This window comes from Canis lupus, chromosome 23 (genome assembly GCF_048164855.1).
Source record: "Canis lupus baileyi chromosome 23, mCanLup2.hap1, whole genome shotgun sequence".
Classification (NCBI taxonomy): domain Eukaryota; kingdom Metazoa; phylum Chordata; class Mammalia; order Carnivora; family Canidae; genus Canis; species Canis lupus.
Genome location: NC_132860.1, coordinates 35,915,211 through 35,936,217, shown reverse-complemented (window position 1 = coordinate 35,936,217; position 21,007 = coordinate 35,915,211). Strand labels below are relative to the sequence as shown.

The window sequence follows — 21,007 nt, the reverse complement described above, 5'->3', positions numbered from 1 at the left end:
TTAGATTTTTCTGATGATCCTGTGATTTTCTTGTCTGAGTCAACACATAGTCCATGGCACAGTGATACTTTTAACAACAACAACAAAAAAATGTTAAGAGCATGATTTTAACCCATTTTACTGTGAGTAAACTCCCTCTTAGAGTAAGTGTGAGATATCAAATAGTCAGTTTCAGTGGGTGATACTCATTGCAGTGAAACTCAGTATCAGGGGAAGACATTCCACATTCAGAAATAGACAACAAACACAGAGGAAAGTCACTAGTAGGCCATTAGATACAAAGCAAAAAATTCAGAAGATTAGTGATATTCCTCTAAGATATCATTTTTTTTTTAATGTTTTTAAATGGATCAGGTTTTCATCGTATATTCCTTATCTTTTCCTCAGGAAAAAGACCCAGATTTCTGAAAGCAAAAACATTTCTTAGATTTGTTTAATTTGAAATCTCTCCCACTTAAAATATATGATAGGGTTGGATGAAACAGAAGTTAACAAGAAAAAATATGAAAAATCAAGGAAAAGAAAAGGAAGATAGCTAACATCTTAGGGAGCACCTATTATTTGACAAATGCTTTATGTCATTATCTCTGAATATTCACAAGATCCCCACGAGATGAATCTTGTTATCCCTACATTCATTTGCTGGGGCTGCCATAGCAAGGTACCACAGACCAGGTGACTTAAGCAACAGAAGTGTATTGTCTCAGAATCGCACAAGAATGGAAGAAGTCTGAGATCAAGATGTTGGCAGAGTTGGTTTCTCCTGAAGTCTCTCTTCTTGGCTTATAGGTGGTTGTTTTTCCCTATCTCTTCACATGGACTTCCTTCAAGGTGTTTAGATGTGAGGCAGCATGAATGTTATAAATATGCACTACAGGGACTTAACCTACACACTTTAGCAGTGGTCAACAGACCATAGACCACACATTGCTTTTATAGTCACTCTAAAAAGTAAAGAAGAGTGCCAGATGTGCTCTTGGTAGGTGACACTAAGCACATTGCCAAAAATCAGAGCATGAATGTATGGGCTGCACTCTGAAGGCAGAATGTGATGTGGGGTCAGTATGCCTGTATATTGTATTTATATATTTATATTCCCAAGTTTCTTTTCTTTTTTTTTTTCAGGTCTTCCAGTTTATTGAAAATTAGTGGGCAGCCCGGGTGGCTCAGTGGTTTAGTGCTGCCTTCGGCCCAGGGCATGATCCTGGAGACCCGGGATCAAGTCCCACGTCAGGCTCCTTGCATGGAGCCTTCTTCTCCCTCTGCCTGTGTCTCTGCCTCTCTCTCTCTCTCTGTCTCTCATAAATAAATAAATAAAATCTTAAAAAAAAAAAGAAAATTAGCCTTAAAAACTGAGGGTCAAAATTATGGTAGTATTTCTATTTCACTCAAAGTCCACAGTTAGTGTCTAGACGGAAGTTACTAAGTACATCCCCTTAGAACTAAATGATGTCTGAAGCTAGTGGCAGAAATAAAAGTCTCCTCATTCAAATAAATTTTAATGATTTGGGGAGTTAGAAAAGGAAAAGGTAACCCCCACACCCATAGCATTTAACCTAAAGTTGATCTGGTAGGGCAGAGTAAGAAGGGATCCTGGGATATAATCTTTTACCTCTAGCACCAACCGATGTAGGCATTTGTTGTTGATACAAAACTCTGGAGTTATCTAATTTTAGCATCTCTTAAACCATCTTTCCAAATTGTTAACTGTATTTCTATCCATGTTGGAAACGTACCGAATATGAACCTAATCAAAGGAGCAAAACACTATATTGAGATGTAGAAAAATATTCCAGAGGCACAGTGGTTGTTCATTTCATTTGCTGTTTCACTGTGTTGGTGACCTCAGTAATGGCATGATGATATTTTTCTGAAGCTGACTTGAATTCCACCAGATGTATCTCATAACTTTTAATGGCTGCTTGAAGCTGTGTTTTCTCCACTGCTCCCAGGATGGCACAGAATATCATATCTATGCCAAGACGAAGAACAGCAACTCCTATACTACCAAGGAGAGAAGCACCAATTTGAGCTAACACAGTGATCAACTTGTTAATTATGCCAGTTGTGACAGTTGAGCCTACAAGTTTAACAGCGACTGCACTGGCTGCAGAAGTAGCTTCTCCCAGGATGACTGAAATGACCTTTTGTATTATTGCAATTTTCTCTGTTTCCCTTCCTTTAATATCTTGAAGTTTTCTGTAAAGTGTTGGCTCTAGTTTATCTTTTAGGGCTTCATCAACCTTTTGCAATTCCTTTTGGATTTTCATCATGGCTTGGATGATGATGTCAGAGTTTTCTTTGATGGTCCCATCTCTTTTCATCTCAACAGAGGCCAGTTTGTACCCCCAAGTGCATGTTTAAAACCCCAATCAGCTTATTGGTGGCATGGAAGCTATCAGATAGGCAATCAAGAAGCTGCTGGTGGGGATCCCTAGGTGGCTCAGCAGTTTAGCGCCTGCCTTTGGCCCAGGGTGCTATCCTGGAGTCCTTGGATCGAGTCCCGTGTCGGGCTCGCAGTATGGAGCCTGCTTCTCCCTCTGCCTGTGTCTCTGCCTCTGTCTCTTTCTATGTCTATCATGAATAAATAAATAAAATCTTTAAAAAAAAAAAAAAGCTGCTGATGAAGACAGTTTACTTCTTGGCTTCTCCATGGGTTCTCTGGATAGAGGAAGTCACTCTGAGCCATATTTCAGATATAATATATTTGGGTTGTAAACTACACAGATCTGAACTTTGATTTCTTTTTTTTCTCCTAGAAATTTTCCATTCAACTTTTTCTCTTTTTTTGATCCTAGTTCTCAGATATTATCATGAAGTGAAAACTCCAGTTTCTGACTTTGAGTTTGGAAGACCATCAACTACATTCCAATTCGATATTTAGGTGAGAGGAGTCTTTCTTAGCCTGAGAAAGTGTGAAATATCTATTCTCAAGTTTCTATACTTATCCAACCTAACACTCCAGATACATATATTCTTCCTATAATTATATATAGGAAGACAGGTGTAACACCATGAAAAGTACAATCTTAAAGGGGCAGAAATTTATTTATTAATTAGCAAGCATTTATTCAACAGGCAGGATAGGCACTAGGAATAAAAATATCAGCATGACACAGCCTTTGCTCTGGAATTAGCCACAGTCTGATGAGAGAAGGTACTACGATGTGAAGGTACTTATGAATTCATAAGTTACAGACAAGGTCTCAGTGAAAGGCTTGGGGAGATCACCAGTGAGAGAGGACTTTCAAGGGGTGGAGGTTACAGAAGATAGTATCTGGAAGGCAGTTATTGAATTGGTTCATTCATTCTGGTTATACTTCAAAACTACAGGAAGAGATTGGATTCACATCTTTTCATGGAAATGTTTAGAATACTTCTCTTCGTGTTTTTATGTAATTTGGACAGTGAATCATGGATTGTCATGATTCTTTGAAGTTTTTTGAAGGCTGAAAACAGACCTAACCCAAGCACCTTGGCGAATCTAACACATAATTGTCACTCAGAAAGCATTTTTCCAACCAGATGAAACTATATACATACAAGTTAAAGCTCTTCTCAGTATTAGACTTCAGTTTACTTCACTATAAAATAAAAGATATAGACTAGACCTGGTAATTTCTGAGGTCCCTGCTAGTGTCAACAGTCTATGACTTCACTTTGCATACTTTCTTAGAATATTCAGTATCTTGGTTCAGTTAAAGTCAAATATTTGCAAATTAATTTATTATAAACCTGTGGATCCCAGCTGTTGAGAATTTGGTAGATGGCTGATTTCTTTCTGACTAGAGCAGCTGAGGCTATGTCTATGAGATGTCAAAATAACCATTGAGCTCTGTCAAACAGCTCATCAGTGCTGATTGAAGAGAGGGCAGCCAATTCCCCAGTCTGAAGGGAACAGTCAGTTTAGTTAAAATGCTTACTCTTATGACCTCAGGCAGATACAAATCTCACTCACTGGCTTTTTAGTGTCCTCAAAGGCACTGGCTCAACATCCCTGCTAATCACTGGAAAAGGAAATTATGATAGAGATGCGTGCCTTGAGATCATTTATGTAAAAGCATTTTGCAACTATACTGTGCCATCAGAATATGACTTACTATATTACTATTAATAGTGGTGGTCTATGGAAAAAATCTGGAAAAATATACAGCAAACTGTTAGCAGTATTTATATGTAAAACATGAGATTAAAAGATACTTTCTTAGATATGTGTTTCTATCATGTTTGAATACAAAACAATGAATTCATATAAATTTTATACCAGAAAAACCAGCTGAGAGAAAAAGATAAATAATGTGACCTCCTCTAAGTGTAGTATTGTTTTTGGAAAAAAATTTAACAACCTCTCGTTCCTGGACAGGGACTTGCTTGTAGTCCTGATGTTGCCATGTACTAGCTGGTGGGGACAGCTCAGCTACCTAATATCTCAAACCTTATTTCTTTATGTGTAAAATGGGGATAAAACTGTCCAACCTCCCGGACCCAGTGAGAGAACTTAAAATACAAACCTGAAAACACAACAGCCTAAAGAAAATCAAAGAAGTATTATTATCTTACTGGATCTTTCCAGCAACTGCATTGTTTTTGGCTAGATTTCTTATCTCTCAATTTATGAATGATACAACAAAAACCCAGACAGGTTAAGTAAATGGTTTCCAACAAGCAGGCTAAGTTCGCCCAGGGGTTTATTTTCTATTTGCATATTTTTATGCAAATGTTTTTATGCATCTGTTTGTTTGCCTAGGCCTATGGTATCACTTGCATATCATTTTCTTAAAAAAAAAAATCCAAAAAAAGAATACAAGTATAGAACTCAGTTAAATCTACCATTAGCAAAAGAAAAGAGCCATGGATTCAAGCCCTATTGAAGGCTGCCAAAAGTAATTTTCCCCAGCTTTATTTATCTCCATAAAGCAATTAAGCAGAAAGCACAAAAGAAGAGAGAGGAAAAAATAGCTCATTTTAAACTTAAAGCAAGCTGTATTCTTTGCGTGGTCTCTTCCCTTCCCCCAAACCCCACTTTAGCTGCAGCCTCTAGAAATGCCTGTGAGTTCTTAACATATTGAGGCTCCATCTCACATTTCACAGTTCCTGAAATGACAGATAGTGTACAGGTTGTCACTGTGAATGGCAGATCCAAAGGCTGGGGGCTTAACTGACTCCATCATTCAGAGGGCAATTGCTGAAAGCTATTTCTTTGCCATTCCAGGTAGGCATGGTTGGCTCTACCTCCAGCCAGTGTTTGACCTTGGACAATGCCTATAACACTTTTGAGCCTTCTTTTTTCTTATCTGTAAAATAGGTATCTTGATATGTACTTCATAGAGTTGTTCGCAAGAATTATATGAGAGAATGTGTATAGGATTAGCTGAAATTAATACTAGAGTACCTGGTGGGGGGGGTGACATATGGTACAAGCTCAAAAACTGCTTATTGCCTCTAAGAAGCATGATGGCATTAAGGGTTTAGTCCTTTGACGCTGATCCAGGCTGCATTAAGTGCCGGCTCTGCCATTTACTGGTGTGTACTTGACAGAGTCATTTTATCTTCTCTCCTCCTGTCCTGTAGGGTGGAGATAATGGCAGTGCCTTTATCATAAGGGCTATAACATGCTTAGAACAGTGTCTGTTAAATAAATTGCAGTGAGCTCATACATTATCTAAACTGCCATGTGGGAGCTAAGGAAGCAGAGGGAACCATCTGAGGCACACTCACTGCACAACTATCCTATGATCCAACAGCACCCCACACCTCTGAATCCATCTCTATTCCTTCTGGCAACTTCTTACTCCCCACTTTCTCCTCCCTCAGCCACCTGCCTTCTGTCACTGACTTTGTGCCTGTCCTTGAGTCTCTTCAACAACCACACCCTGCATTCAAATTCCTCAACAGAAAGGACCTTTCCCTCATGGCTCCCTTTTCCTAAGTCCCCCAGAAGTGTTTGGCCTCCCTCATGAACAGTTCTCAGTTATGATGACCACAGTTGCAAAGTCATAATCCAAAGCCCAGCAACCACTGTCCCAGGAATGTGTCCGTAGATGTGGTGAATGTTTTGAATTATGGTTTTGTAACAATCATAGCAATAAGTGGTGTTCTAGAGGAATCTATAAAGTGCTTGGAAACCCAAAGGCTGTTGTGCCCAAGATTGCGAATCCGAGAAACCACCAAGGAGCCGACACTGATGCAAGTACATGAGGGTTTATTTACAAGCTCGAGCTTCGGTCCAAGTATACTCCATACAGCAGAGCAGGGACTTGGACCCCGAGACTAAGAAGCATAGTAGTGTTATAGGGGTCCGTGGCCAATGAGATTGTAACATACGCAGAAAGTTGCACAGTCACGTTGGTCCACACGCAGGTGGCCAATTGAATTACGATTCACCCTATAGTGACCATTTGAACTAGCCTATTATTCTGGTTAGAATTGGCATGCAGGTTTGGCGGGCAAAAGAGGGGTTTTCATTCCTTGGTGGTTAAAGGTCAGAGGTCCCACATTCCTATGTGTGCTGGTTTCTGATAAGGTTGTGCTTAATAGTTAAACTAGGGTGAGGGAGTGCCTTAAACAATAGGCAGGTCATGTGGGGGGTTTTATGTGAGATGGAGGGTGTAGCACAAAATGGAGTTAGTCCTGCTCTGCTTGTCCAGGGGTAGGGGATTTTTGTTAGATTTCCTGGGTCCCACAAGGCAAGAAAGGTAGGTTAGCCCTGGGGCAGAGTTGGGAGAGCATACCCAGAGCAAGGCTCATTTGAGCTGAGCCTGGAGGGATAAGTAGAAGGTTGTAGGGGGACGAGACGGGGAAAGCATTCTAGGCAGACGGCAAAGGGTGGGCAGATGCAGGGAGATGTGAGCAGCGGTAGCCTGTGCACCTTCCCTCACACGATTGTCCACTCATCTCTCCTACACCTTTGACAGCACTTTTTATAAACTTCTCACTTCCACTGAAGCTTTCAAAAAAATGCAACTCAACTTTTCTGCAAATAAGTCTGTTTCATATTTCATCAATTTATATCCCATATTATCGAATTATATAGTAACCACCACCACAGTGGGAATGAACAGGTGAGGATCATGTAGAACTAACTCTCATTAAATAGTAACCGATAACTAGTAACTCAATTAGTGGGAGTAAACGTCCACACGCACAGTAACCTCTGAACTGCAAGAACCCCCACTTTCCACAGGTGTCACTGAGAACATTTGCAGAGGAAATCCAGAGCCCCCACTGACTTGGGAAGGTGGTAATTTGAAGATTAGGTAAGAGGGTCCAGGGATGCATTTGGGGTCTTTGGGAAGAAAGATGTAGACTAGATACAGCAGCACTGCCACAGGTGACCAAGGCTAGATACAGAAATGCTTCTTGAGGAGCTCCTCTCTTCTGGGCACTCCTTGGACTAGTGGGCAGTGGGCAGTCCACCTGCCTGTCACCACCAATCTGGCCTTTCCCATAAACTCAGCAGTTCTTAAAGAGACAGTTCCTCTGATCTCCTGCAGGCTCGCTTCCTGCCATCTGGTAGGAGGTGGTGGTGGCCATGGAGTTTTGCCAGGTCACAGCTCTGTATATACCTGGCAGATAGAAGGGAGTTTTGCATTTTATGGTGGAAGGGGGAGACTTGGGATCCCTGTGCTCATTGTTCATGGCATGCCATGCCTTCAGAAATAATATATACACAAAGAAGCATGTTAGGCTTGGCAGACCCCTGGTCCCTGAAGCCATGTGCATGCAAGAACAGCCTGTACTTCTGGGAAGCTGGCCCCACTCCGTCTATGGGATGCTTGCCCAAGAAGACAACAGACCTGGTCTGCCCCTGTGGCCTGGTAAGAAAGGCATGCCAAAAGCAGACATGTCAAGTGACTAGGGACAGAGAGAACAAACAATAACATAAAAATCAAGGAGGCTCAGGCCTCAACCAGAAGAGAGATACACATGGAGTGAGCTGGAATTCTATAAATGTGTGGTGACTAGATAATATATCCCTCCTTTGTTAGATGTGTGTCATCCTGCCCTTGGGAGCCACCAAGCCTTCCCTGTTTGCAAAGCATGGTAACCTATAATTGTTAATGTTAGGATGAGTCACAATAACTTAATTGTGTGCTTATTTGTTGATATCTGCATCAAAATGAAAATCCCAGAGGAGGCAGGAACCATGTATCTTATCCTTAGATTTTCAGGAACTAACAGACATAAATGCTCATAATCATTTGACAAATGAATGAAAAAAATGAATGACAGTTTATAGAACATTTTTTAAAGATTTATTTATTTATTTTAGAGAGCAAGAGAGCATGAGTGAGAGGGGCAGAGGGAGAGAGAAAGGGAATCTCAAGCAGACTCCCTGCTAAGTACAGATCCTGATGCAGGGCTCGATCTCAGGACCCTGAGATCATGACCTGAGCCAAAATCAAGAGTTGGATGCTTAACTGACTGGGCCACCCGCACATCCCTAGAACATTTTTATAATCACTATCACACTTGATCTTCTATCTAAAACTCTGTGAGTTAGGAAAACAGGCTTGGGGCGCTTATTTGATTCAGCATCTGCCTTTGGCTCAGGTCGTGATCCCAGGGTCCTGGGACCGAGCCCCACATCAGGCTCCTTGCTCAGCAGTGAATCTGCTTCTCCCTCTTCCTTTGCCCCTCTGCCTGCTCATGCTTGCTCTTTCTCACTCTCTTTCAAATAATAAAATCTTGAGGAAAAAAAAAAGGAAAAGCAGGCTTTAGAGACCCCATTTTATAGATCAGCAAGCAACCTCGGTGAGGCCCAAGTAGGATCTGGAGTCAGTGACAAAGCCTTTTCTCAGAGCAGAAATTCAATCTCAGATCTCCTTCCCTGGGAAGAATCAAATGAGAAAGTATACCCTCCTGATGGGGAAGAGGAGACAGAGATCTCTGGTGTGACTCTCTGGCTTTGTGGACAAGGACAGTAACGCCTTGAGAGCTAGTGGCAGAATGGAGGCTTGAACCCAGATCCCCCAACTCCTAGCCCAACGCACTGTCATTTTCAGCACACAGAGCCTCCCTCTGCCTGAGTATTGGTCCAGTTGATCTGGATGCTGGTACTGACAGAGTGACAGGCAGGAAAACGATGATAAAAGGCCAGAACAGACAGCATGGTGCCTATGTTGCTGTCAACCATGCCAAGAGTGGGGCAGTCACCAGCCCAGCTGTGCCAGACACTGTTTTGGTCCTGGCAGCTGAGAAACAAACTGAATCCAAAGAAACCGGATTCTTCTGTTGAGTTTTCTTCTCTGGAGTCTCAGCAGCTTTTCCTTCACTTAAAAATGAGAATTCAGTTTATCCTCCTACCTTCTCCCACATATCACATTAGCAAATATTTGTCCCAATAACAGGAAAACCATGCCCATGATTAGTGCTGTAGCCAGGAGTAACTTGCAAAGTTTAAAAGAGGTGAAAGCAAGACAGCCCAGCAAAGCAGCTCTGATACAGGTCATGCCCTAGGATCAGCACCATTGAGACCCCACCCACACACCCTTTGTCCAAATCTAAGTCCATCAACAATACAGAGTTTCCAAGACACTACAGCTTTGACCCTGCATCCATCTGTGGGCTTTCTCTAGGACGTAAAATTTGTTCAGCCTACAAGGTAGCCCAGAAGTATCATCCAAGGACAGTCTTCCACCAATGAGAGACGAGAGCCCAGAAAAATACTCCAGCTTCCCCACCTCCAGATGAGACAATTTAAATAATTACCCAGGTGGCAACTTATCTAAATAATTACCCAGGCATCTTTTAGCCGAACACATATAACTTCCTGATGCTGGGAGCTATAGGAGGCATTTTTAAGTGGTTTCTCATCTCTGAAGGTCCAACAGAGCCAGATGACTATTTTGCAGGACGCTGTAATCATAATGATGGTTCCCATTACATGCCAGGTGTTCTGCATTTCTCATCTCTAAGTCTTATAATAGCCCCATCACAACAATATTATCATTCCTCCATGTTATGGACGTGAAAGCTAAAATGTGGAGAAATTAAATTAATTTAAAATTAACTTGCTTAAGGTCTCACAGCTGGTCAGCAGTAGAGCCAGAATGCAAACTTGAATCTGTTTAGCTTTGAAGGAAGCCTGTGAGTTCTCTCCAACTATCTCATGGTGTCTTCTAGAGCTTAGATTGTATTCTTTCCCACACTGCATTCCAGAGAAAAAGGTAGGTTGAGATAGGAACTGAGAGTCCAGCTTCAAGGAAAGAGTCTGATCCACAGTGTCTAAGGATCCTTCCAATTCTATGGCTCAAAGACAAAGAGATAACATTACCATATTTGTGCTTGCAATCATAAAATCCTCTATACAAATAATTTGCTATTAAACCTCAAAAAATTCTCTGATTCTCAGTTTGCAATGGCCTATGATTATTTGTTTCTCTTCACCTCTCCTCACCTCTCTGTACCCCATCTCTAATTTAAAGAAGAGCCAAAATGTGCAACCATTATGAACTTCCTGGAAGAGGTAACTGGATGATTAAAAGCTTTATCTAATGCAGAAGTGGCACATTTTTTCTGTAGGGTTCCAATAAATAGTAAATATTTTAAGCTTGGTGGATTACATATGGGTACCTCGCAACTATTCAACTTTGTAGCATAAAAGTGGCCATTGAAATGAAATGAAAGAACATGACTGTGTTCAAATTAAACATTACAAAAACAGGCTGCAGGTTAGATTTGGCCCTTAGGGCCTAACTTCTCAACCTTCTGACTTTGTTGCTAGAGACAAATAAACAAAGGAGAGTTCATCTTTAATAGATATAAAGTTTCAGTTTGGGAAGAACTATAGATGGATGGTGGTGATGGTTGTTCGATAAGTGAATGTACTTAATGACACTGACCTGTACACTTAAAAATGGTTAAAATAGTATGTTTTATGTTATGTATATTTTGGTCACAATTTTTAAAATGTGGTTAAGGAAAGTATGTGTATAGACAAGAAACTTGGAAACACAAAAACATTTGCTACATTGGGGTAGGCTGTGGGTGACTTTCTCCCATATGTTTGTTGCTATAAAGTGTTTGCAAAGAATAAAAACTTTAGAGAAAAAAAGTGGGCAAAGGACATGAATAAACTCTTCTCCAGAAAAAGATATACAAATGGCCAATAAGCACATGAAAAGATACTCAACATCATTAGTCATTAGGGAAATGCAAACCAAAATCAGGAGGTACCACTTCACATATACTACGATGGCTTTACTACAAAAATAAATAAGTGACAAGTGCTAGGGAGAGTGTGGAGAAACTGGAATTTTCATACACTGCTGGCAAGAATATAAAATGGTGTGACTGTTTTGGAAAACAGTCTGGCATTTCCTCAAAAACTTGAATATAGCATTACCATACAACCCAGTATATACCTTTGTTCCTAGTTATACACTCAAGAGAAACGAAAACACATGTTCATGTAAAAAATTATACATGAATGTTCACGATAACATTATTCATAATTAGCTTACAAGTGGAAACAGCCCATCAACTAATGAAAGGATAAACAGAATGTGGTATATCCTTACATCCCTCCCACCATCAACCCAACTCTTCTTGTTTTCCCATCTCCTCATCATCCGCCAGATGCAAGATTCTGTAGGTTACTTCAGGAGACAGGAATGACAAAGACAGTTTAACAGCTACCAGCTAGTGCCACAAGTTATTTAGCTCCAGCAATGACCTGTGAACAGAATTCTGAAAGCTGGACCTCCAGGTGACTCCTGATGGCTAGAGTAGCTCTTTTGCATGTCACCTCTGCTAACACCTAGGCCACACATTTGCTTCACTCACACTTCTTGGATGAGTGTAGCAGAAGCTAAATATATAAGAACCACTTTGTCATTTCTCAGCTCCTTGGCTTTCTGGGAGTCCTTTTCCTATTCACAGAATGGCTTTTGAGTGGAAGTTTTCTTCAAGGCCCACGAGCTGTGACTTCGCGCAACAAAAGTAGCTGCAGTAGGTCTTCTATATCAATGCTCTGCTCCCTCAAGTCCTGATAAGTTTGGAGAAATCTTCAGATTGCCCAGTTCTCTGCTCTCAAACATGTATATTGACAAGGACACTGGTCAAGAAAACAAGACTCAGCCTCTCTGTAAGGATTGTAGGAGTCTTGAAACATCATTTATTCCATATCCCTGAATTTCCATTATCTCCTACTCACAGAGACAGAACATCACTTTCTTTTTCTTTCTTTTTTTTTTTTCTTTTTTAAGATTTTATAATTTAGAGACACCTGGGCAGCTCAATAATTGAGTGTCAGCCTTCGGCTCAGGACATGATCCCAGGGTCCTGGGATTGAGTCCCATGTCAGGCTCCCAGAGAGGATCCTGCTTCTCCCTCTGCCTGTGTTTCTGCCCCTCTCTGTGTGTCACTCATGAAAAAGTAAATAAAATTCATGAGTGACACACAGAGAGAGAGGCAGAGACATAGGCAGAAAAAGAAGTAGGCTCCCTGCAGGGATCCAGTGTGGAACTTGATCTCAGGACCCTGGGATCATGACCTGAGCCAAAGGCAGATACTTAACCACTGAGCCACCCAGGCACCCCAGAACATCACTTTCTTGACAGTATTTTAAGTTCTGGCAGTTACTAGTATGTGCTCTTTCATGCCCTTTACAAACTACTTTCACATCAATTATTTCCTTTTTGTGTATGTGCCTTTTTTTTTAGTCTAAAATCGGCCATTTAGTTCATTAAGTTCTCCTTTATTATAAAACTTAATACTATAAATGTCTCTCTAATTACTGATTTACCTGAACCTCAAAAAAAATGTTATAGTCATTTTGTTATAAATATTCATCTCCATTATGGTTTCTCACTTAATCCATAAATTATTTAATAATGTGTTTTTTACAATTCCTTACCAGTTTCTTTTTTAGTTATGACTCCTTGCACCCCACTCCTTCCCCCTAATTTCAATTTCAGTACTCCCTTTAGAGGTTCCTTCAGAAAGGGTCTATGAGTGATACATTTTCTCATCCTTTATGTGAAATTGTTTTCATTTCTCCCTCCCTGTCCAATGAAAGGTTAACTATGTATAGAATTTGAAGTAGGCAGTTACTTTTTCTCTCAGGATTGAGAAGATACTTATTCCACCATCTCCTGGCCTTTATTGTTGACATGGAGAAGTCTGTGGATTCTCTGTTTTTCCTTCTGACCATATTTAAGATTTCTTATTTAAAAATTTTATCTTTGGTATTTTGCATTTTTACTATAAAGTAGCTATAGTATATATTTTAAATTATTGTTATTATTTTTAATATTGCTTGGGATTCTTGGGGTTCTTAAATCTGAAGATGTCTTGCATAACTTCCAAAAAATCCTCAGCCATTATTTTTTAATGTTACCTATTCTCTCTCTCTCTCTCTCTCTCTCTCTCTTTTTTAAGATCTATTGATTTATTTTAGAGGAAGGGAGAGGGATTGAGGGAGAGGGAGAGAAGCAAACTCCCCACTAAGTGAGGAGCCCAATAGGGCTCCACACAGGATTTCATGTAGGACTCTGATGAGGCTCAATCCCACAACCCTGAGAACACAGCCTGAGCCAGAACCAAGAGCCAGATACTTAACTGACTGAGACCCCCAGGTACCCCTATCTCTTCTCTTTTTTATATTTAAGCTCCTATTTTTTTAAGTAGGCTCCATGCCCAATGGGAGCCCAATGTAGGGCTTAAACTCATGACCCTGAGATCAACACCCTGAGATTAAGACCTGAGCTGAGCTCAAGGGTCAGGTACCTAATCAAGTGAGCCACCCAGGTGTCCCTTGAACTCCTATTAAACTTCTATCCTCCCCATTTATTAATATTTCACTATATTTTCAATATATTTATCTCTAAGTGCTCATTTTCTCTTTGCTCATAAATTAGATTCAGTGGTTCTAACAGTTTAAAGGGGCGCCTGGGTGGCTCAGTCAGGTAAGCATTTGCCTTCGGCTCAAGTCATAATCCCAGGGGCCTCGGATTGAGCCCCACATCAGGTTCCTTGCTCAGTGGGGAACCTGCTTCTCCCTCTCCTCCCTGCTTAGGCTCCCTCACTATCTCTGTTGTTATCTTTGTCTCAAATAAATAAATACAATCTTTTAAAAAATTAAATAAAAGCAGTTTAAAGAATCTGTTTTACCCATTTACTGACTTTTAAAAAATTATCACAGCTCTCTTTTATTAGAGGCACAAATCTTTTTTTTTTTAAATCCACCTGCTCTTTTTTGCACAGTGCCTTTCTTTTCTTGGAATTTCAATTTCATTTTTGTACTTCTTCAGCTATCTTTTAAAAATACTTACAGTCTCTCATACCATTCTATGTTATAAAATTCTTGGAATGCTCTCATTTTTGTTCATTTTGGGATTTTTGTTCATTGCTTTATTATGGATTTTAAAGTTTGTGATCTTAAGCTCATCTCCAGTCAGGTTTTGCTATTAGAATCCTGTAGGGCTCAGGGTGAGGGAGTGTTCCTCTGAAATGAGATTGTGGCAAAAGGCATCAGGAGCCAACTTGAAGCAGCTCCCACTGGACACATATGGAACCACTTTAGCATAAATAAAAATAATATCTAGGGGTGCCTGGGTGGCTCAGTCAGTCAAGTGTCTGCCTTCAACTCAGGTCATGCCCCACAGCAGGCTGCCTGCTTAGCAGAAAGCCTGCTTCTCCCTCTCCCTTGGCTGCTCCGCCTGCTTGTGCACATGTGTGTGCTCTCTCTCTCTCTGTCAAATACATAAATAAAATATTTTAAAATAATAATATCTATAATTGATTGGGATGTGTCATATATATTTAAAGTCGAGTTATGACACATTAAAAATTTTATTAGGCACCTTTGGAAGTGTACACACTGTGTAAAAGTAACTGAAGAGTTGATAAGAAGTGTTTCTTTATAGAAGAATTCCAACTAATAGAAGAAGAAGCAATAATACTATGAGAAATCACTATTTTGTAATCTCAGTTGATGTAATAGTTGTCAATGATCATCAGTGACTGCTAATGTCACAGAGAAGTATGCATGGTCAAACATGCTTTTAGATAGAAATACATAACCCCGTTGTCACCATTGAAACTTTCATCACAAACAAGGACCATGAAGTTTTAGGTCTTAAATAGGAGAATATGATTTTAAGCACTTACCATGTGGATAGGCCATTAAGCTTGCTTTGTACTGAGTTATCAACATTGTTTTTTAAAAGGCAAGTCCCTGAGATTGATAATTTTCCTATAGTATGTAGCTATACAATTCAAATATAATATCTTGTATTCTGGAAGCCCGGTTATTTGGGTGCATCAGAAATCTCAATGTGTGTTTTTTTTTTTTTTTTTTTTTTAATATGCTTCACAGGTAACAACCCATGCCTACCCACTGGGTGACCACATGGTGTTTACAGCCATTTGTACAGCAACTTCCTATACCCATCAATCCTGCCCCTAGGCATATAAACCCAGCTTTAAATAATCTCATAGAGATAAATATATTGAGAAAGAAATTTTAACACCCACAGACATTAGCAGGACTTAGTTGAGCCAATGGCAGAATTATGGCATTTTCTGTGAACCCAAGCATAATTTAACAATAGCAGTTTATTACTCATAGTCTTAGAGGATGCTTAGAGCCATAGAAAGAAAGTAGCCAGGCCTTGACGAGAAATAAAATCAGGCATTTCAAGAGAAAAAATCCTAGAAAAGTCCATTGCAATTGTCCTCTTCTGACTGATACAATGAATTTTATTAGTTCCTTTGTATTAATGATGTGGGGACCTAACCAGTTCAATCAAAAGTCCTTGTTTTTAATCCTCTCTGCCTTTTGTTTCTGGTACATCGGGTTCCTGGGTCTTTTGTGAAAAGGCTGGGAATGAAAGGCGAAGTGTCACCATCTGAATGGAAATCAAGCATGAGAACGTATTACAGGCCCAGGTGAACTGGAAATGAAATAAACAGTCACTATACCCCAAACAGGAAACCACTAATTAGATTTTTTAGCTGAGCATAAATGCCTCCTAAGCTGCATGTTAATACAGGAACTCACTGTATATTGATTCAATTTACTTGAATTAAAGGATGCACTGGCTAGATGTGTCCCCAGAGGCCTAATTGTGCTGAACATGCTACATCAATGGTTGTATTGAAATGTAAATAATGCCATGAGCCACTGTTTGTGTCTACAGTGTCTTGAAGCTGGTCATTCTAAATTAGAATTTTTACTTTGGCCTTGGGAAAATGTCAAAAATGGCCAGAATTCATTCCTAGATCAGACAACTGCATCTATATTAGTAAAACACAAAGTAGGCCCATAAATTTAAGTCCTTGGACCAGTCTGATAATCTGTTAATTAAGAAACTCCAGCCATGAAACAGTCCTCAGTAAGGGTGTGAGATTGACAAGCCCTAGGGTTGTTGTCCGGTGACCAAAAGCTCTAATGCTGGGCTGCTTAAGACAATTGCATTGTATCAGGAGGGAAGCAAGAAGGATCAGAAGGGAGCCCAGCAAGGACATAAAGAAAGAGTAAATGCAAAGCAGGGAACTATTTTGCTTGGTGGAAATGCAATGCAGGAAGCTTAAATGCATAGCCCTTGAAGACATAAACCTAACATTTCATCTTCACATAGCTGAATTCAATCCACCATCAGAATAAACTGAGAGCCTATCAGAAATACAGAACTTGGAGGATAGGGCAAATATGGTAGGTGAAATTCTAACCATTGGAGATTTGTTTTATGTTGACCACTGTTACCAACTCCACCAAGAATATTTGTCTATTACTGCATACCTAAGTACATTCAATGTTTCCTCCCACTTGATTCCAAAAGGAATGATAGAAAGCAAGTACTATTATTTTTCCCTTTTTTCAGATGAGGAACTTTGAGGCCAAGCCCACACAATCAGGAAGGGGCAGAGCCAAGATTCAAACCCAGATTGGTTTGGTTCCAGTGACCATGACCTTTTCCTCCACTATACTGTTCTGGAGAAAATAAGAACTTGTCGTAAATTGTGCATAACGATAACTTCTGACCCCAGATGTAACCTTGGTTGAAAGCTATGCATCTTGGAGTGCCACACAACTATCTGACAGACGGGCATGAGGAGAAAAAAATCCCAAGAAGTTGAACTTTGGAACAAAAATGTTAAAGCAGACTATAAAGAAAATCAATAGATTTATCCAGGTGAATAATTAACCCATTCCTAAGGAAATAGAAATGTAATAACAGTATATTTAGACAACCTAGTAACAAAGATGCAGTGTATCCTTCAAAAGGAGAAAAGAATGGCAAATCTCATATATCTTGGGAACAAAAAGTCTTTGAAAAAAATACAATGGAAATTTTTTAAATTAAAAAAAAAATTAGACCAAAAACAGAAAGCAAAGCCAAAAAATAGTAGTCTAGGCACAGATGAAAGACTTTGTGAATTAGAAGACAGAACTTTTTAAATTAACCAAAATGTGGCACTGAGAAGAAAAGGGATGAGTAATATAAAAGAAACATTAAAAAAACATGGAGAATACATACCAAAAGAAAGTCCAACACAGATCTAATAGAATGTTCAAAAGGAGAAATTAAAATAAATGGAGAGAGAAAAATCTTCAAAAAAATTATGATTGAATTTTTGTCAAATCCAGTTTGTTCTCATACTTCAAAAGTTCAAGGACCAAGCAAGATTTTTTAAAAACATACTACTATAGCTCAGTAAAATTTGTGAAGATTAAAGATCAAGTAAAAGTATTCAAGCCTACAAGAAAATGAGAATTGATTGGCGGGAGTGAAGAGTAGGAGCAGCTAAGAGACAGTGACGTAGTCCAGGTTAAGAGATGGTTGGATAGGACTGGACCCAAGGGCATTGTTGAGAAATTAACTCATTCAGGATATATTTTGGAGTTCAAAACTAACAGAATTTTATTCCTTTGTCTAATAAAGATTAATGAGTGCCTATTATATGTCCACATTCTGTTTGCTAGAGATATAGCAGTAAATAAAACAAGTAGAGTATGAGGGAAAGAGAGTAATTAAGATTGATTCCTACATTTGAAGTTTCAGCAGTTGGATAGAGAGTGGTCAGTTTCATTGAGTTGGGGGCAGCAATTAGCCCTAACTGAGCCCTATTAAAATATATATGGTAGGTGCTTTATTAATATTATTTAATCCTCACAATAAATTTATGAGATACATATTTTATCCCACTATTTTATACACAGAGAGGATAAATTAGTCCAAGACATTGCAATGAACTAAGTCAATATTCAAACACAGGTCTGTTCAAGGCCATACCACTCCAAACAGCCTTATGATTTACAAAGTGTTTTCAGGGCACCTGCATGGCCCAGTCATTTAAGTGCCTGACTTTGGCTCAGGTCATGATCTTGGGATCCTGGAATCAAGCCCTGTGTGGGCTCCCTGCTCAGCAGGGAATCTGCCTCTCCCTTATTTTCTGCCCCTCCCTCCCTCTCTCTCCCTCTCTCAAATAAATAAATAAAAATTTTTAAAAAATTACAAAGTGTTGTCATAACTGTGCCTTGATTCACTCTCACAACAATCTCATTAGATAGAGAAGGAGCACTCATCATTTTCCCTATTCCATGAATAAGGAAATTAAAGTTTATTATTTTTTTTTAATTTTTATTTATGATAGGCACACAGTGAGAGAGAGAGGCAGAGAAACAGGCAGAGAGAGAAGCAGGCTCCATGCACCGGGAGCCCGACGTGGGACCCGATCCCCGGTCTCCAGGACCGCGCCCTGAGCCAAAGGCAGGCGCCAAACCGCTGCGCCACCCAGGGATCCCAGGAAATTAAAGTTTAAAGAAGTTCAGTGACTTGTCCTGGGTCATGCAGGTAGTAAATGACAGGTCTTAGACTCATATGCAGGCCTCCCCTTCTCCACCATCTGTAATCTCTCCAGTATACTTTGATGATGTCTCTAAAACCAGAGCCCAGGTAATTTCAGAGAGGGCAGCGAACGCTGTTCCATTCCTGATAAGGAGGAGACCTTGAAAAGAGTAAGAGGCAGAGAGTAAGAAGAAGAAAGGAAATTTACCAAAAATGGATAAATGCATCAAGCTTCTCCAAAATCATTGTATCTCAAAGATTGGTCTCTGGATTATTAGCATCAGCATTACCTGGGAACTTACTAGAAATGGAAATTCTTAGGCCCCACAATGGACGTATATCAGAAACCCTGGGTGTAGGCCTGGCAGTCTGTTTTTACAAGCCCTCCAGGTTTTTCTGATACAAGGCAGAGTTTGAGAAATACCGTCTTAAATCATTGTCTTCCCAAGACTATGCCCCTTTTCTAGCCCAGCTGAGTAAGACCCAGCATCCTTGAAGTCAACTGCTTCTATTTCTAGCAGAATAGTGTGAAAATGATGCTTAAGTCTGACACTGAAACCCACATCTGAAACTTTAGGGAAAAAAAATAAAATAGAGCTTCCCCAGCAAACCCTTACCTAAGATATCTACCCTTTTCTTCAGTGTGTTTGTGAACCCTGACCTTCTAAGCTCAAGGTCTGTAATTTAATTTTTCTTCCTAATTTTATTGTCTTGCCTTACAGCATGTTCTGCAAGGGTCCTTCCAGGAAATAACCAGGTTAACTCCATGCCGATTTCAAAGTTGAATTAGGTAGCATATTGATGTGGCTGGCCTCCAGAAGATGAAATTAGTAGTGTGTCATCATATATTCACAATCATGAACATTTTTTTAAGATTTTATTTATTTATTTATTTATAGGGACAGAGACAGAATGAGCATGAGCAGGGCAAGAGGCAGAAGCAGAGGGAGAGGGAGATTCCACACTGAGTGCAGAGCCGGACACAGGGCCAGATCTCACCACCTTGGCATCATGACCTGAGCCAAAATGAAGAGTGAGATGCTTAACTGAATGAACTACCCAGGTGTCCCCCTATGTTAAAGACTCTTGGCTTCCTCACCTTTAAATAGTAATCCTAAACTTTCAGGGTCATTGTGAAGACTAGACACAATATATTGTTTGTCACCAGTATATGCTTAATAAATGGCTTAATAAATGCTTAATAAATGTCACCAGTATATGCTTAATAAATCTAACCTTTTGATATTCTCAGCTTAACCTATTATATCTAAATTTCCTAAATGGCCCCAAATAAAATTTTCACTCTAATAAAACTATGAATGTCTTGGGAGAATAATAGGAACTTAAATTTTTAATTTTAAAAATCTTTAAATAAAGGAGAATAAGCGCAGTAAAAGAAACCTCATATTTCTCTTTTTCTCCACCATAATACACCGAGTACAATGGATAGTTCTTAAAGGCTGTAGGTTGTCACTATCTAAGTGGCATGGAAGAGAAGGAATCACTAACAGAATGTCCCTGGTAGGGGAGTAAGTGTGCACAAAGTGGAGCCCTTGAGGACTACTAGGAAAGTGAGTGGTTTCCATCCTACCTTTTCTCTACCAGAGAGGGTAATGCATGTGTGCAGCCTGTGAACTCAGACTGCCTGCCTTGGAATCTGGGCTCTTCCTAGCTGCATGTTCTTGTGCAAGTCACTTAATATTTCTTTTTTTTTAATATTTTACTTATTTATTTGAGAGCAAGACAAAGATAACAAGAGAGCACAAGTGGGGAGGAGAGGAAGAAGCAGGCTCCCCACTGAGCAGGGAGCCCGATGTGGGTCATGATCCCAGGGTCCTGCCGAAGGCAGATGCTTAACCGACTGAGCCACCCAGGTGCCCCTCCCTTAATATTTCTGCACCTCATCTCCAAAACAGAGACCAAGCAGCACTGAAATTACCTGGCACATGAGATTAAAATGTTTCCGATGGTTTCATGTGATCCAAGCACCATCTAAATTTATATGTATGAATGTGTTTGATCCTCAGGAAAATCAATCCTAGGAACTGTCATTATTTTACAGCTAAAGAAACTAAGTACAAAGAAGTTGAGTGATTTCCCCCCCAGGGTCCCATAGCTAGGCCATTGCAGGCCCAGGATTCAAACCCAGACAGTCTGGATCCAGAGCCTTCTTTTTATCTACCATCCTATATGTCTCCCTTACAACACAG

General features: G+C 39.9%; 1 pseudogene; it reads right to left on the bottom strand.

Annotated features, from left to right (window-relative positions):
- Nucleotides 1–1,811: 1,811 nt before the first annotated feature.
- On the bottom strand, nt 1,812–2,689 carry LOC140615582 (single-pass membrane and coiled-coil domain-containing protein 3-like; annotated as a pseudogene).
- Between the last annotated feature and the right edge of the window lie 18,318 nt (nt 2,690–21,007).